The 17,077-nt window shown below is 45.4% G+C and overlaps 1 protein-coding gene across 1 annotated transcript in view; it reads right to left on the bottom strand.

Annotated features, from left to right (window-relative positions):
* Positions 1-16,698, bottom strand: part of fhl1a (four and a half LIM domains 1a) — a 63,504-nt gene extending 46,806 nt beyond the window's left edge. Inside the window, exon 1 of the mRNA XM_080187773.1 lies at positions 16,678-16,698. The gene's annotated coding sequence lies outside the window, so the exon portion shown is untranslated. The remainder of the gene's footprint in view (positions 1-16,677) is intronic.
* Positions 16,699-17,077: the final 379 nt, after the last annotated feature.

Here is a 17,077-nt window from a genome sequence, read left to right as displayed (position 1 = left end):
TACACCCATTCAAGTAATAATCTGTCTTCCTATTATTGCTACCAAAGTGGATAGCTTCACATTTATCCACATTATACTGCATCTGCCATGCAGATATCCACACACTCGGTCTGTTCAAATCACACTGAAGAAACTCTGCGTCCTCCTCACACCTCACCCTCCCACCCAATTTTGTATCAACTGCAAATTTGGGGATAATACATTCAGTTCTCTCTTCCAAATCATTAATCTATAATGTGAACAGTTGGGGTCCTAGCACAGATCTCTGCGGAACCCCACTAGTCACTGACTGCCAATCAGAAAAAGACCCATTTATTCCAACTCTTTGCTTCCTATCTGCTAACCAGCTTTCTATCCATCTTAAGACATTACTTGCAATCCCATGTGCTTTAAATTTACATAGTGGTTTGTTATGTGAAACCTTGCCGAAAACCTTCTGAAAAACTAAATAAACCGCATTTGCTGGTTCTCCTCGGTCAATTCTACTAGTTACATCCTCAAAAGATTCCCAATAGATTCGTCAAGCATGATTTCCCTTCTGTAAATCCATGCTGACCTTGTCTGATTATATCACTGCCTTCAAAATGCCGAGTTATGAAATCCTTGATAATGAACTCTAGCAACTTCCCCAGAAACGACGTTAGGTTCACTGGTCTATAGTTCCTTGTTTTCTCTCTGCCTCCCTTTTTGAATAGCGGAGTGGGAACTGATCTGAAGCTAGAATAAACCCCCTTCCTCAACAACCCAGCAAAAGCCTTCAATTATTTCAATAAAACCCTAAAGGAGGGATTAGGATTTAAGTGCAAATTTGTCTCATTTTAGGATTAAATTCTGGATGGTGCCTTGTGTCAGACCTGAATTCATATAATTAATGTCCATTTAGGAATGACAGCGGTGAGAAAAGAGATTTTGCTTTAATTGGATCCTGATGAGGGAGTGAGAAGCTTTTGGACCGATGTTTGTTTTGAAGAGATTGATTCCAGAGAAAGGCTTTTAGCTCACGCACTGTAACAACAGCTGAGGAACAAGCAGCCAAAGGGTCAAATTCTGAGTGTGTGAGTCAGACAGCACAGCACCACGTCCCACAGAGAATGTCGAATACTTCAGATTTAATCCGGCCCATTAGAAATATCTGCAACTGATAGCAGCGACAGATGTAACTCTGAAAGGAGCAAAATGTTCATCAGAAGCTGCAGGACACACTGCCACATCGAATCATAGAATCCCTACAGTACAGAACAAGGCCATTTGGCCCATCAAGTCTGTACTGACCATAATCTAACCCAGGCCCTATTCCTGTAACCCGACATATTTACCCTGCTAAACCTCCTGACACTAGCATGGTTAATCCACCTAACCTGCACATCTTTGGGCTGTGGGAGGAAACCAGAGTACCTGGATGAAACCCATGCAGACATGGGCAGAACGCGCAAGCTCCACGCAGACAGTTACCCGAGGCCAGGAATAGACCCAGGTGATTGGCGCTGTGAGGCAGCAGTACTAACTACTGTGCCACTGTGCTGCACTGTCAGAGGGTCAGTACTGTGGGAGTGCTGCACTGTCAGAGGGTCAGTACTGTGGGAGTGCCGCACTGTCAGACGGTCAGTACCGAGGGAGTGCCGCACTGTCAGAGGGTCAGTACCGAGGGAGTGCCGCACTGTCAGACGGTCAGTACTGAGGGAGTGCCGCACTGTCAGACAGTCAGTACTGAGGGAGTGCCACACTATCGGAGGGTCAGTACTGATGGAGTGCTCACTGTCAGAGGGGCAGTACTATAAGAGTACCGCACTGTCAGAGGATCAGTATTGAGGGAGTGCTGCACTGTCAGAGTGTCGGTACTGAGGGAGTGCCACACTGTCAGAGGGTCAGTACTGAGGTAGTGCTGCACTGTCAATGGGTCAGTACTGAGGGAGTACCACACTGTCAGAGGGTCAGTACTGAGGTAGTGCTGCATTGTCAGAGGGTCAGTACTGAGGGAGTGCCACACTGTCAGAGGGTCAGTACTGTGGTAGTGCTGCACTGTCAGAGGATCTGTTTTCCAGGTGAGATGTTTAGTTGAAGCTAACGGTTCTTTTATATGGATTTAAACGAGGCCACAGCTGCTATTTGAAGAGGAGCAGGAGGAAACCACCCCAGTAACCTTGGACAATATTTGTCCCTCAACTGATTTCCCCAAATCAGACAATCTCAATCACTGCTGCTTGTGGGATCTTCCTGTGCTAAGGTTGGCTGCGAGATTTTGCACATTATAGTGAGTACCATAGGATCTGATTGATTGTTAAGATTTTTGCCTGTGCTGAAGTGATCACAGGAGCTGTTGAAATGTGAGTTTATCCTCACAGTCCTTATTGATGTACATTTCAATAGTATTGCCCAGGGTTTGGTTTGTGTGTAAAGAAACAACTTCTAACTACAGCATAAAGTGTGCTTTCCCTGTCAGTTTTCTCTCCCTGGCCATCGGGGAGTTGAAACAGAGAACTGCCTCTCTGGATAAACATCCACACTGCCCACAGCTGTTCTACTTACAACATTGACACAAGCATAAAAACAAATGCTTAAAATAATTTACTTGTATTTTAATAACTTGAATGAGAGTTACCCAAAGCTCTAAGTAAATACCTAAATCTTTCAATTTCAATCAGTATTTGGAGACCTGGCATTGCTAGTGAATGTACTCAATACGGCGGGGTACGGAATGGGGTCAAGTTAACAGACTGTGTGGCTTTTAATCAGTAGAGCTCTTAGTCGGTGGGACACAGTCCCCTCTCAGCAGTATTAGACGTGTACAGTTTGTGAAGTTCTGTGGGCGCCTAGGGGTGTAACACAGTACTCCACCCAGTAACACAGATAACAAGAAAGCCTCGCTGCAACAAACGCCCATCACAGCAATGCTGGCTTTTTGAATTACAGAATCGTAGAATCCCCACAGTGCAGAAGGAGGCCATTTGATCCATCGACTCTGCACCAAAATGTACCCGGGCTTATCACATACCACATATTTACCCAACAAATCCCCCTAACCTATATATCTTGGGACATTAAGGGGCAATTTAGCAGAACTGCGACTTTATATTTTGTATACATTTTGGTTTCTAAACTTATTATTTAATTATAACTGTGGCTCAATCTTAGTTTCTGGGCTCAGGTCCAACAATTCCTGAGTTGATGGATCAAGGACTCAGCTGTTCCTTATCTACTGTTTCTATTGTTACGGACTCTCTAATAACACAGATTCATCCTGTTTGCTTTTAAACTACGAAAGTGATTCTAGCAAATTAATCTTAATTTAAAAATAAAGACTTAACAAGTAACATCACACAGCTAATTATATCAATAAAAAGGGAATTCATAATTTCAGTCCTCATAACGACTGTTATTAAAAAACATTAATTGTTTTGTAATTAGAAGTTACTGGTAGATGTTTTTAATACATTTTAATGTGTTATTTTACCATCAGGTCCAATTCCAATTCTCTTCTCACACCTAGTGAAGCCCTAAAGCAGACTCTTGTCTGTTTCCATAGTGACTTATTCCTGGTACAGGAATCCTGTCACTGTCGCTGTTAGCTATAGACTGTAATTCTGCTAAAATTAAAAGTTTTTCAATACTGCAATTTCATGTATTTTGCTCAGATATTTCTTTTCAAAAACTATTCATCTTAGTCAAGCCTATTATTTATTAGATAAATAATTTATCTGACATTTGTCAAAATTCACTGAGATTCAGTATCTGTTGCCGGCTAGTCTAATTCATTGTAAGTACAACAATATATAAAACAGTGACCGTTAAAGGATAACATGTTGCTTCTAAGGTGGCTTCCTTTGGCTCTATTAGTTTATTCATTAAGTTTAGTCTAAGAATGATTGACTTTTATTAAAAAAACACCAACTTCGTTTATTTCCCTATTTGTGGAAACATTTCTCTGAACTTGTTCATTTCGAAATGAGATTATTCCACTTCCAGTTTTATGCCCCCACTCTAGCCAATGAACTGAGCCCGTGATCCCCATTGTGGGAAAAAAAATCACATCTGTATTGAAATCTTTCAGCTTTTATTTAATGTGCCATCGTTTTGCGAATTTAGTTTACTTTCCTGTCACGAGCAGATATGTTTCTGAAGAAGTGGAAACCTCTGCAGAGCTGACTATAGAAACACAAACATCAAACACCAACATCGAACACTAACTCAAACACTGACATTAAGCACTAACACAGAGCACTAATATCAAACATCAACTCCAATACTAACAGGAAGGGCAATCTGCTTCACTTGTTATTCTGCCCTTAACCCCTTAGTTTCTAACATTAATAGTACTGAAATATTTGAGTTCTATTCAGTATATAAAGGCGGCCAGCCTGTATTCTGCTGCCCCCAATGAGGTGAATTCAGCTCTCTTCATATCCCACATTCCATATGCTGGAATTATTCAGATCTTATTTCCAAAATCTCCCTGATACGTCAACATTTACACAGCTATCCAGATCTGACCCCACCTTAGCCTAGAATTTAACTCCTATGCTTTGGATATTTGCTTAGATTCACTCACTAACATCGAGACATTAACTAAAAATATTCAGTGAATGATGAGTAATCAGAGCCAATTCCTTCACATTTCCATTTCTAACACATACCCTTTAATCACACAGCTTTATCCAAATTTATCTAATTTAAACCCAGTTAAACCGTTATGTCTGGGGGCTGAATCTCACACTGTTAGACTGGAATGTTCTGACCGTTCCCTATCTGCTTCAAAAAGATGACCATCATCCCGGTAGCAAAAAAAAGTCAGGCAGCGTGCCTCAATGACTATCGGCCCTGATATCCATCATTATGAAGTGCTTCGAAAGTTTCATCACGGTACGAGTCAATTCCAGCCTCCCGGACTACATGGATCCTCTACAGTTTGCCTACAGCTTCACCAGTTCCACAGAAGGCGCTGTCTCCCTGGCTCTGTACTCAACCCTGGAACACCTAGATAACAGACACCGATGTCAGACTCCTATTTATTGACTACAGCTCAACCTTCAACGCCATTATTCCCACGAAACTCATCTCCAAACTCCCGTGGCCTGGGCCTTGGCACTTCCCTCTGTGACTGGATCCTGAACTTCCTAACCCACAGACCACAATCAGGAAGGATAGGCAACAATATCTCCTCCATGATCATCCTCAACACCGGTGCCCCACAAGGCTGTGTTCTCAGCCCCCTACTATATTCCTAATACACTCTATGACTGTGTGGCCAAATTGTCCTCCAATTCAATTTTCAAGTTTGCTGATGACATCAACATAGTGGGTTGGATATCAAACAATGACGAGACAGAGTACAGGAAAGAGATAGAGAATTTGGTGAACTGGTGCGGCAACAATAATCTCCCCTTCAATGTCAACAAAATGAAGGAGCTTGTCACCGACTTGAGGAAATGTAGAGAACATGCCCCTGTCTATATCAATGGGGACAAAGTAGAAAGGGTTGAGAGCTTCAACTTTTTAGGCGTCCAATCTCCAATAATCTGTTCTGGTCCCCCCCATGCTGATACTATAGTTAAGAAAACTCACCAATGTTTTTACTTTCTCAGGAAACTAAGGAAATTTGACATGTCCGTTACAACTCTCACCAACCTTTATAGATGCACCATAGAAAGCATTCTTTCTGGTTGTATCACAGTTTGGTATGGCTCCTGCTCTGTCCAAGACCACAAGAAACTACAAAGGGTTGTGAACGAAGCCAGTCCATAATCCAAACCAGCCTCCCATCCACTGACTCTGTCCATACTTCCTGCTGTCTCGGAAAAGCAGCCAGCATAACTAAGGACTCCCACACATCCCGGACATACTTTCTTCCATGAGGAAAAAGATACAAAACCTGAGATCATGTACCAACCGATTCAAGAACAGCTTCTTCCCTGTTGCCATCAGACTTTTGATTGGACGTATCTCACATTAAGTTGATCTTTCCCTACATCCTAGCTATGACTGTAACACTACATTCTGCACTCTACTGTTTCCTTCTCTATGAACTCTATGCCTTGCCTGTAGAGCACGCAAGAAACAATACTTTTCACTGTATGTTAATACATGTGACAATAATAAACCAAGTCAAATCAAATGAGGTGCTGTGGGCCATCAACAGCAGCAGAATTGTACTCCAGCACAATCTGTAACCTCATGGCCCAGCGTATCTCCAACTGCACCATTACCATCGAGCCAGGGGATCAACCCTGGTTCAATGGAGAGTGCAGGACAGTATGCCAGGAGCAGCACCAGGCACACCTAAAAACGAGGTGTCGTCCTGGTGAAGCTACCAAACAGGACTATTTGCATTTCAAACAGCAAAAACAGCAAGTGATAGACAGAACCAAGCAATCCCACAATCAACAGATCAGATCTAAGCTCTGCAGTCCTGCCACATCCAGCCATGAATGGTGATGGACAATTAAACAACTCACTGGAGGAGGAGGCTCCATAAATATCTCCATTTCAAATATTGGAAGAGGCCAGCACATCAGTGTAGAAGATAAAGCTGAAGTATTCACAGCAATCTCCAGCCAAAAGGTGCAGAGTGGATGATCAATCTCAGCCTCCACCAGTGGTCCCCAACATTTCAGATGCCAGTCTTCAGCCAATTCGATTCACTCCACGTGGTATCAAGAATTGGCTGGAGTCACTGGATACTGCAAAGGCAATGGGCCCTGATAACATTCCAGCAATAGTACTGAAGACTTGTGCTCTAGAACTTGCTGCTCGCCGAGCCAAGCTCTTCCAGTACAGTTACAACACTGGCATCTACCCAATAATGTGGAAAATTGCCCAGGTATGTCCTGTATACAAAAAGCAGGACAAATCCAACCCGGCCAATTACTGCCCAATCAATCATCTCTCAACTGAAATGAACTATACTGCTAATGCAGTGTCCTGTGGTTTAATGGTTCTTTGGGGATTGCTGAGTGGAGCTTGATTGAGGCTGATTGACAGTTTATGTCATGTGAGGCTATGCTTCAGAGAAAAGTCCGTTTTAATTTAGTTTCTCAATTGCCGCTAGAAGTGGGTGGAGGCAGTCAATGTCTCTCTCTCTCTCTCTCCTCACCCTGCGCGCCCCCCCCCTCTCTCTCTGTGTTTCTCTCTCTCTATCTCTCTCAGAGACTTGTCTCTCTCTCTCTCATTTTCTCTCTCTCTCTATGTGTTTGTGTGTGTCTCTCTCTCTCTCTCTGTCCCCTTGGACCCCGTCCCTCTCTCTCTCTCTCTCTCCAGAGGCGTGCTGAAAGTTCCAGAACTGGGAAGCCTTGAAGATTTAATCCAACATTCAAAGCAACAATTCTTATGGGGTTAAAAGCTGCACTCTAGCATCACCTGAGCATACTTGTTTCTATGCCAAGTCTGAAGAGGGGTTTGTGTCTCTGGGATGGTGGTTAACTTGGAACAACAGAGATAGCTAGCTGTTAGGAGTTACACTGTCTCATGTTTCATTCTTGTAATTAGTAATGGTTATGTTAATTATTTTTGTTATATTCCGTGATTTTAAATAAACTTTGTTTGACAAAAGCTTTCTAGTAGGTCACATGAACATACCTGGAGTGAAACTCCTTATGCTCACCAATGCAAAAATCAAATGGAAAACTGAGGATCTCAGCTAACTTCACAAAACACCTGTGAGTTTCTGGGCTGGGTTTTAATATGCTTGACAAATCTAACTGAATATTTTGAGGAGGTGTGTAGATAAGGATAGTACAGTTTTTGATTTGATTTATTATTATCACGTGTATTAACATACAGTGAAAAGTATTGTTTCTTGCACGCTATACAGACAAAGCATGCTGTTCATAGAGAAGGAAACAAGACAGTGCAAAATGTAGTGCTACAGTCAGAGTTAGGGTGTAGAGAAAGTTCAACTTAATACAAGGTTGGTGCAGTTGTTATAGTTTATATGGATTTCAGCAAAGCCTTTGACAAGGTCCCATATAGGAGATTTGTAAAGAATGTAAATTCACATCGGATACAGGGTAATTTGATAAAGGATTCAAAATTAGCTCAGTTGTAGGAGGCAGAGGGTGAAGACAACAGGCTGCTTTAGTGACTGGAAGCCAGTGCCCAGTGCCGAATCACAAAGATCCGTGTTGGGCCCCCTATTATTCATCATTTATATAAGTGACATTGGTAAATTCTACATAGAAGTAGGATTAGTAAGTTTGTAGATGACACAAAGATTGGCTGGTGGTTAACAGTGAGGCTGAGTGTCTTGGGCTACAAGAAGATCCGGACGGAAAGGTCAAACGGGCAGATAAGTGGCAGATGGAATTTAACCCTGAAAAATGTGAAGTGATACACTTTGGAAGGAATCATTTTACAAGAAAGTATTCTATGAATGGTAGGACACTAGAAAGTTCTGTGGAACAAAGGGACCTTGGTGTGTTTGTCCATAGACTCTGGAAATGGAAAGGCATGTTAGTAGACTGGTGAAATAGGAATATGGGACACTTGCCTTTATCAGTTGAGACATAGATTACAAAAGCAGGGAAGTCATGTTAGAATTGCATAGAATTTTGGTGAGGCCAGAGTAGGAGTACTGTGTGCAGTTCTAGTCATGATGTGGAGATGCCGGCGTTGGACTGGGGTAAACATAGTAAGAAGTCTGTCAACACCAGGTTAAAGTCCAACTGATTTATTTGATAGTTTGTGAGTTTACTATCAAATAAATCGGTTGGACTTAAACCTGGTGTTGTCAGACTTCTTACTGTGCAGTTCTAGTCGCCACATTATTGGAAGGATGTGATTGCACTGGAGGGGGAGCAGAGGAGGTTCACCAGGATGCTGCCTGGGATGGGACATTTAAGTCATAAAGAGAGGGAGGGTAGACTTGGGTTGTTTCTGTTGGAGTAGAGAAGGCTGAGGGGGTGATCTGATTGAGGTGTATAAGATTATGAGAGGCATGGACCGAATGGATAAGAAGCAGCTATTCCCCTTAGTTGAAGGGTCAGTCACGAGGGATCTCTCTGCGGCTGTCTTGGGATTAAGTTGTAGGTAATCCTTCCAAATACTGCAATCTTCTCACCTCGATTCTAAAAATACAGTGTGTTCTGGCTGAAGGTGATCGTACAGAAACGCTCTGACAAACAGTTACAGAGTGTGGCTGACCTTACAGAGAATCATCAGTAATGCTGAGCCAGCTGTGTGAAGTGTCTCAGATCAGGTTAATGCGGTTATTCTTTGTTTTTGTGGATAAAGCATTGTTTTTGGTCAGTTCCACTTTGCGTCCTGAGACTGATTCTCAGGCAACAAGGGCCTCTGTGTACCATCCAGATATAGTCAGATACTGCCCCCAACAAAATGACCAAATTACAGAACAATACAGCACAGGGGAAGACCATTTGTCCCATCATATCTGTAGCAAGCAGCTCTTTGAAAGGGCTATCCCATTATTCTCACTCCCCTGCATTCTCCCCAAACACTGTAATTGCTCTTATTCAGTCTTTATCCGCTTCCTTTGTGAATGTTATTATCGAGTCTGCTTCCAGGCGGCACGTCCCAGATCACAGCAAACGGCTGCCTCACAAAAATGGTAAGAAGTCTCACAACACCAGGTTAAAATCCAGCAAGTTTATTTGATAGTAAACTCACAAGTTTTAGAACACTGTTCCTTCATCAAGTGAGTGAAGAACTTGTTGGACTTTAACCTGGTGTTGTGAGACTTCTTACTGTGTTTACCCATGTCCAACACTGGCATCTCCACATCACCACAAAAATGGTCCAGATGGAGAGGCTTCTGAGGGACAAGATTTACGAACATTTGGAGAGGTTTGACATGATCAGGAATAGTCAGCATGGATTTGTCAAGGGCAGGTCGTGCCTTACAAGCCTAGTTGAGTTCTTCGATAATGTGACTGAACACATTGACGAAGGAAGTGCCGTGGACGTAGTGTACATGGACTTCAGCAAGGCGTTTGATAAGGTCCCCCATGCAAGACTTCTTGAGAAGGTGAGAGGGCATGGGATCCAAGGGCCTTTGGCCTTGTGGATCCAGAACTGGCTTGCCTGCAGAAGGCAGAGAGTGGTTGTGGATGGGGCTTTTTCTGAATGGAGGTCAGTCACCAGCGGAGTGCCTCAAGGATCTGTTCTGGGACCCTTGTTGTCTGTCATTTTCATAAATGACCTGGATGAGGAAGTGGAGGGATGGGTAAGTAAGTTCGCTGATGACACGAAGGTCGGTGGTGTTGTGGATGATCTGGAAGGATGGCAAAAGTTGCAGCAGGACATAGATAGGATGCAGGACTGGGCGGAGAAGTGGCAGATGGACTTCAACGCGGATAAATGTGTAGTCGTCCATTTTGGCAGAACCAACGGGATGAACGAGTACACTATCAAGGGCAGAAGTCTGAGTAGTGTTGAGGAGCAGAAGGATCTTGGGGTCCGGGTCCACAGGACTCTTAAATCGGCCTCGCAGGTGGAGGAGGTGGTCAAGAAGGCGTATGGTGTACTGGCCTTCATTAATCGAGGGATTGAGTTTAGGAGTCGGGAGGTAATGCTGGAACTTTATAAGACCCTTGTCAGGCCTCATTTAGAGTATTGTGTGCAGTTCTGGTCGCCTCACTATAGGAAAGACGTAGAAGCTATTGAAAGGGTACAGAGGAGATTTACAAGGATGTTGCCTGGACTGGGAGGCATGCCTTATGAAGTTAGGTTGAGGGAGCTGGGACTCTTTTCCCTGGAGAGACGAAGGTTGAGAGGCGACCTGATAGAAGTTTACAAAATGTTGAGAGGAATAGATAGGGTGGACTCTCAGAGGCTATTTCCCCAGGTTGAAATGGTCGCTACGAGAGGACACAGATTTAAGGTGCGGGGAGGGAGGTTCAGAAGTGATGTTAGGGGTAAGTTTTTCACTCAGAGGGTGGTGAGTGAATGGAATCGGCTGCCGTCAGTGGTGGTGGAGGCGAACTCGCTGGGGTCTTTTAAAAGACTCCTGGATGAGTATATGGGGTTTAATGAGATTGAGGGTTATAGCTAGGTCTGTAGGTTGGTAGGTGATGATGTGATCGGCGCAACTTGTGGGCCGAAGGGCCTGTTTGTGCTGTAGTGTTCTATGTTCTATGTCACCTCTGGTTCTTTTCCAATGACCTTTAGTCAGTATCTCCAACCCTCCTGTGAATGGGAAACAGTCTCTCCTTATTGACTATATCCAAACCCTCTGTGGTTTTAAACACCTCAATTAAATTTCCAAAACTTCTCTGCACCAAGGAGAACAACCCCAAATTCTCCACATTCACTGTATTCCCTCACCCCTGCTCCCACTCCAGGAAATCTCCTCTGCACCCTCTCCAAAAACTTCACCTCCTCTGAAAGTGCAGCTCCTAGAACGGGATACAATTCTCCGGTTTTTTTAACTTAATTAATTTGCTGAATTCATTCCGATCTTCACACTTCCCAATAATTAACACCGCAAGTTAACCTGAGGAGGAAGCGGAGGAGCAAAATATCGAGAAAGGTAAAAGATAAGGGATCGAAATAGTGAAATCTGACTCTCTTGGGTGAATTGAGCTTCTGACTGCAGTGGGATAGAATGTTAACAAGATATCTGGGACAGCCAAGGTCACGCGGAGAGGATCGGGACACACAGGAGGTCACGAGCAGCACGCAAAACATCTTGTTTGAAATTTTAGAAGGACAAATAATCAGTGAAAAACATTTTGCTAACTTATTGCTAAAAAGATTCATTAACCTGAGAAGCTGTTAAAATATCAGTGCGGTCAGTATAAGATACACTACACCCAGTCATTTATAGAACAGTTTGGATTGGAAGTGATCTCCCGACACGAGCTGATTCCCTGTTATTGGAGCATCCCAGACCCAGAAACATAACATATCTTCTGGGGAAATCACAAATTGGCACGCTGTACGGGAGAACATGAGAAACAGGAGCAGGCCACTTGTCCCATCAGGCCTGCTTCCCCATTCAATAACATCGTGGCTGATCTATCTCAAAGAACAAAGAATAATACCGCACAGGCCCTTCAGCCCACCGAATCTGTGCTGACACAGATGCCTCTCTAATCTAGCCTCTTCTCGGTCCATATCCCTCTATTCCCTGCCTATTCGTGGATCTATCCTGATACCTCTTGAACACTGCTATAGAATCTGATTCCACCACCTCCTCCACAGCACATTCCAGGCATTCACCACCCTCTGTGCAAAAAACTTGTTCCTTATATCTCTTTTAAACTTTTTTCCTTTCACTTTCAACCTATGCCTCTGAGTAATTGATTCTTTGACTCTGGGAAAAAGGCTCTGACTATCCATTCTATCCAAGCCTCTCATAATCTTGTAAACCTCTATCAGGTCCACCCCTCATCCTCCAATGTTCCCATGGAAACAATCCAAGTTTGTTCAATCTTTCTTCGTGGTCCGTATCCTCCAAACCAGGCCACATCCTGATGAATCTGTTCTGCACTCTTTCCAATGTATCAACATCCTTTCTGGTAGTATGGTGACCAGAATTGTACACAATACTCCAAATGCAGACTAACTTATACAGCTGCAACATGATTTTCCAATTCCTATACTCAACGCCCTGACCAATGAAGGCCAGATGTCAAATATAAGAACATAAGAAATAGGAGCAGGAGTAGGCCATCTAGCCCTTCGAGCCTGCCCCGCCATTCAATAAGATCATGGCTGATCTGAAGTGGATCAGTTCCACTTTCCCACTTTCTCCCCATAACCCTTAATTCCTTTTCTTCTGGCTTATCCACCTGAGTTGACACCTTCAGGAAACTGTGGATTTGCATACCTAGATCCCTTTGGATGCTAACATTTCTAACGTTTCTAGCATCTCAACTTCACTCTCCTGCTCGTTCCCCAAGTCCTATAATTCCTCATGAAACCAAAGATCTGTCTATCTCAGCCTTCAGTATATCCGACAATGGGGCTTCCAGAACCTCTGTGGGGTGGAGAATTCCAAAGATTCACAACTCTTCGAAAGAAGAATCACAGAATTGTTCCGGTGTAGAAGGAGGCCATTCAGCCCATCATGTCTGCACTGGCTTTCCAAACGAGCATTATCATTTAGTGCCATTCTCCTGCCTTTTCCCCCATATCCCCTGCACATTGTTTCTATTGAAATAATCATCTAATGCTCTCATGAAGCCTCAATTGAACCTGCCTCTCCCACCCTCCCAGGCTGTGCGTTCCAGACCCAAACCCCTCGCTGGGTGAAAAGGTTTTTCAGATGTCACATCTGCTTCTTTTGGAAACAGGTTCAAAGACACCTTCTCTTGGATAATGACAAGTTCACAATAAATGCTGTGATAGCCAGCGACACCCACATCAGTAATGGTGAAATATGAATGCCACCTCAATCTCCAGGTGGGACTGTGCCCATTCTCTACTGCTCATTACCAGCACTTTTTGTACCACTTAGCTGCCAGTTTCAAATGGCCATTCAGTATTGGCATTGTACCAAATAACTGAGAGATCAGGGGCTCCTGATGTGAGCTAACCCTGTGCCTCACTGTGGATGCAGGTTCCTGCTCATGCCCAGTGTATGGAGCCCACGCCCAGTCTGCTCTTGTATGGAAGGCGTTTCTGACAGACAGGGCAGTGAGCTCACGATAATGAAAACCCCGCCCCTTTCCGGATTGTTCCAGCTCATCGAGTCGCTTCAGGCACTAGCTCACCTAACTGGGTCACTGCCCCACATTCCCTCTGCGAGTTCCAATCACCTCCCTGCTGCGCCCCCTTACCACATCCCCCCCCCCACTGCCCCCCCCCCCACCACCCCCACCACCCCCCCCTCCCTCCCTCCACCCCCACCACGCCATTCACTGAGAACAGAACCTCTGCCTGACCCTCCACCTCCCACAGGAGCATCTCCAGAGAGGAAACACCCCCCCCAACCCACACACCCACACCCCCAATACCCATCCTCACCGTCATCCCCACCCACACACCCTCAACACCCACCCTCACCCACACTCCCCACCCTCACCCTCATCCCACACCCCCACCCTCATGCCCACCCCCAACACCCACCCTCACTCCCCATCCCCACACCTACCCTCACCCTCACCCCTACCTCCATACCACCCCCCCCACCCCCACTCCCACATTCCAGTGGGCCCAACCATTCTGCACAGCTTTCCTTCTTCAGCACCCCTCCTCCCCTGGGTGAAGGCTGCACGCTGGCCTTTCAATACAGTTCAGATATCCTCCGTGCTGACACACTGCCACCCAACACCCATTATAAACCCTGACTGAATGACCAGGTATTAATGGGAGAGTGCAGAGGCTGCACCCACTCCCGTGTGCACGCCCAAGATCCATAAATCACTCAAGAGTTGAGACTGAAGTGAATCTCTACCATTCTAGACTCTTACAGATCGGCTCAAAATATCAGAGACATTCTTATCAGATGATCATCTGATTTTTAACAAACGTTCAGTTGTGTTAAATGGTTTATTTATGACAAAGAATTTATTGCAGAAAAGCAGCCCCCTGGTTTGATGAGTCTGAAATAGTGTTAATGCCCCAAATTCCTCATCTCAATATCCTTCCATTCCTTTCCCCCTCAGGTATTCATCCAACTTCCCCTTAACCATATCGACCACATTCACCTCCAGCACTCTGAATAGCATCAAGCTCCACATTCTCCCCACTCCCCGTGGGACCGAGTCCCACATTCTCCCCACTCTCCATGGGGGCAAGTCCCACATTCTCCCCACTCCCTGTGGGACCGAGTCCCACATTCTCCCCACTCCCTGTGGGACCGAGTCCCACATTCTCCCCACTCCCTGTGGGACCGAGTCCCACATTCTCCCCACTCTCCATGGGGGCAAGTCCCACATTTTCCCCACTCCCTGTGGGACCGAGTCCCGCACTCTCCCCACTCCCCGTGGGAGTGAGTCCCACATTCTCCCCACTCCCCGTGGGAGCGAGTCCCACATTCTCCCCACTCTCCATGGGGGCAAGTCCCACATTTTCCCCACTCCCTGTGGGAGCAAGACCCACATTCTCCCCACTCTCCATGGGGGCAAGTCCCACATTCTCCCCACTCCCTGTGGGACCGAGTCCCACATTCTCCCCACTCTCCATGGGGGCAAGTCCCACATTCTCCCCACTCCCTGTGGGAGCAGATCCCACATTCTCCCCACTCCCTGTGGGACCGAGTCCCACATTCTCCCCACTCTCCATGGGGGCAAGTCCCACATTCTCCCCACTCCCCGTGGGAGTGAGTCCCACATTCTCCCCACTCCCTGTGGGACCGAGTCCCACATTCTCCCCACTCTCCATGGGGGCAAGTCCCACATTCTCCCCACTCCCTGTGGGAGCGGATCCCACATTCTCCCCACTCCCTGTGGGACCGAGTCCCACATTCTCCCCACTCTCCATGGGGGCAAGTCCCACATTCTCCCCACTCCCTGTGGGAGCAAGTCCCACATTCTCCCCACTCTCCATGGGGGCAAGTCCCACATTCTCCCCACTCCCTGTGGGAGCAAGACCCACATTCTCCCCACTCTCCATGGGGGCAAGTCCCACATTCTCCCCACTCCCTGTGGGAGCGAGTCCCACATTCTCCCCACTCCCCGTGGGAGTGAGTCCCACATTCTCCCCACTCCCTGTGGGAGCAAGTCCCACATTCTCCCCACTCCCTGTGGGAGCAAGTCCCACAGTCTCCCCACTCCCTGTGGGAGCAAGTCCCACATTCTCCCCACTCCCTGTGGGAACGTGTCCACATTCTCCCCACTCCTTGTGGGAGCAAGTCCCACATTCTCCCCACTCCTTGTGGGAGCAAGTCCCACATTCTCCCCACTCCCTGTGGGAGCAAGTCCCACATTCTCCCCACTCCCTGTGGGAACGTGTCCACATTCTCCCCACTCCTTGTGGGAGCAAGTCCCACATTCTCCCTACTCTCTATGGGAGTGAATCCCACCTTCTCCCCCCACTTTTCCCCCACTCCCCATGGGACCGAGTCCCGCACTCTCCGCACTCCCCCGTGGGAGCGAGTCCCACATTCTCCCCACTCCCTGTGGGAGCGAGTCCCACACTCTCCCCACTATCTGGTAAAGAAGCTTCTCCTGATTTCCCCAATGGATTTATTCAGGACTATCAGATACTTATGGTTCCAATTTTCAAACTACCACATAAACCAAATCATCTTTGCCACAACTTTCCAATTGAACTCTTTCAGTATCTTAAAGAATTCCATCAAGTCATTCCCCCACAGAACAAATGATTATGATGAAGCTGCACTTACTGGTTTAAAGTAGGATTTTGTAACACACATGCACAAATCTCCAAGGTTTCCACAAAACTATTTTTTTTAAAGCAATGTTTTAAATGTCTACAGAAAGGAAACAGCCTGTTAAAGTAATTGACTGAGTCTAGGAATGTCAAACTAAAATCTTGCAGGTACTGGAAATCTGAAATAAAAACTGGAAACACTTAGTAAGTCAGGCAGCATCTATCGAGAGAGAAAGATGGTTCATGTCCTGAAGAGTTGAATATGACTCCTCAGAACAAGATACTGCTGTAAAGATGCTCGACAGCACTTTTGGGTATTTATTTATTATTAATGAGGAATCGATAGCCACTGTCTGACTCTCAATGCTTCTGAATTTCTGTTAAAGTAAAGAGATCTTCACCATCATGACAAGTATTCCGTAAGTGTAAAGACAAAAGTTACACACTTACACATCTGACTTCTCCAGTGGGTCACTCCTCGCTTTCTGCTCACATCCGTGCGTTCTCCTTCAGTTAAATAGTTTTCCACCAAAATCCCAGTGGAAATTATCCAAGCAGACAATTCTCCAGTTCATGAATCCAGCACAGGATCGGAGCTTGGAGCCAGAGACCACAGGAAACATTCCCACATCGATCTCACTTCTCTGGAATGTGATGAATTTCCTTCCTCAACTAGAGAATTTAATGACTCTAAAATGGTTTGTGTTGAGAAAAGTTAACCATCTCCAAAAATTGATTCTATCATAAATAAACAACACAGACAACATTCTGAATATTTCACTGATAATTCCATGAACTAAAAGATGCGTATTAGCAACATTTAAAAGGGACCTGGATGGATCCATGACTA

Source organism: Carcharhinus amblyrhynchos, chromosome 4 (assembly GCF_965287045.1).
Source record: "Carcharhinus amblyrhynchos chromosome 4, sCarAmb.v2.hapA, whole genome shotgun sequence".
In the NCBI taxonomy this organism is placed as follows: Eukaryota; Metazoa; Chordata; class Chondrichthyes; order Carcharhiniformes; family Carcharhinidae; genus Carcharhinus; species Carcharhinus amblyrhynchos.
This window is presented reverse-complemented; position numbering and strand designations above follow the sequence as displayed.